Raw genomic sequence first — 2075 nt, 5'->3', positions numbered from 1 at the left:
CTGATGGAAGGAAGAAACCCCGATTTATTTTTTTTTTATTATTTTTTTTTAACTGTGGCTTAAAATGGTTTAGCACAGTTAAGTGGTAATGTACCTGTTTCCATCTGACAGAAGCCTTTGATTTTGTGATATTCTTTTGGATATTTGGGGAATATCCCACTTCCCCACACCCTTAATTTGGAAGGTGCCACATCAGACTTTTGCTTAGGCAAGCAGGCTGCACAGAGCCATGGCACTCCCTGCTTCTGCTCAGTGGCACAGCAGTGCTCCCACTGAAGCACGAGACACACACATCTCAGGGTGTTCCTGTAAGTGGTCAGTAGAGGAGGGGTAGGTGGACAATAAGGGAAACAAGGTTGCTAGATTACTCTTACTACTTACACTTGATACTCTGGAGCCCTGGGCAGCAGTGATAGTACCTGTCCGCCCTGGAAAGCAAAAATCTTTAAGGGAGAATCTCCAGTTCCTCTTTTATTATTTTTAAACAACTTTCCTGTGAGAACTTCATGACAAAACACAGACAAATCAATTATTGGAAGCAGAGAAAGAAGGCTGTTCCTCCTCCGACTGCACCCGCTCCACAGTGTGAGTAGGGGTGGTTTGTTCCCTATTCACCGTATCCATAAGCACAGCCTGTGATGTCTGCCTTTGGCCAGCGCTGGACCTGGTTTTGTGATAGCTAGCGATGCTTCACAGGTCACGGAGAGGGTAAAGGTAAGTGCCGAAACTGATGTGTGCTTACTGCCGTGGTAAACTGGGAGCTGCAAGACAACCCCAGACAAAAGTTAGTGCTGATTGTGTGTTGAGGATGGCCCAGCATCTAGAAAAGCACAGCAAAGCACATATACTGATATTTTGTCCTTTAGGACTAGCACAAATCCTTCCTGAGCTGCACATAGTTCAAAAACAAACAAAAAAAAAACAAACAGCCAAACCCAAGCTATTAGCTCTGACATCCCGAGGTTTGGAGTTGTGAGCGCACACATGGCTTTGTAGTTTTTTAGGTTAATACATCATTGCAGTCCGTGGCTGGAGTTGAACCAAGGCGTGTTTGCACAGCTTTTGCTGATTTTTGTGCTGGTGAGCAGCTTAGCTGGAGACTTGCGTGCTGCGCTGCTGCTGCTGCTGCCGTTTGTGCTGAAGGCAGTAGCAGAGCAATCTGCATGTGGGGTAAACAAACTGGAAGAGAATAGCCAGAATTTTAGGCACCCTCTTCCCTCCTGGCAACTCCACTAGTGCAAATATCTCATGACCGCTTAGGCGGAGTGGATAACCATCTGTGAGTTTGGGGGTTGATGTGTTTTTTTTTAACACTTTTTTTTTTCTTTTTTTTTCAGAACCGAAGCTTAGGACAAGTTGTAATGTAAAGCTCTGCTGCATGTGCCTTCAGCTGGCTCTGCAGAAAAGTAGATATTGCGGGATCTGGACGCTTTATTTCGCTTTCACACTGCTTCAACGCGGCTCGGGGCTCCCCCCCTCAGGGCAGCGGGCCCGCAGGCAGCCAGCGGCCGCTTCCCGCCCAGGCCGCGCCCCGCCCGCGGGATCGATTGGTCGCGCCTGCGGGCCGCGAGCGCCACAAAAGTCCCCAGGGCGGCCGCCGGGGGGGAGCGGCGTCAAAAAGCGCCTCAGGGCCCCCAGCGGCCGGGCCCTGCCGTGCGGCGCCTCGGGCCCCGAGACTGCTCCGGGGGGCATCGAGGGGAGGTGTGGTGGAGGGGCGGTGTGTGAGGGCACCGGGGCCACAGAGCTGGTTTAGCCCAGGGGTGGTGGCTCTCTGGGTGTGCTGGTCCCCAAAATGTCCCCCAATGTTCGCTCGTGGTAGCCAGAGAGCGTGTTTAGAAATTGTCAACCTGCAGTGTCGCTTCGCCTCGTAGCGGTTCAAACGCTGGTTTTGCAAACCCAGTCTGGCAAGTTGGTGGTACAAGTTGGCTAAAGTTTGACTTTTTTGACAAATTTTGACAAATGGTGAAGCGCCGGCTGGACTGGGTGGGAAGATGGGGACCCCACGTGCGGGTCAGCACGCTCGGTAACACGGGACTGCAGGAGAACATGTCCCTGATAACCCAGTTTCTTTAACA

This window comes from Aythya ferina, assembly GCF_964211825.1.
Source record: "Aythya ferina genome assembly, chromosome: 3".
NCBI classification, from domain to species: Eukaryota; Metazoa; Chordata; class Aves; order Anseriformes; family Anatidae; genus Aythya; species Aythya ferina.
Note: the sequence above shows the minus strand (reverse complement) of the source record.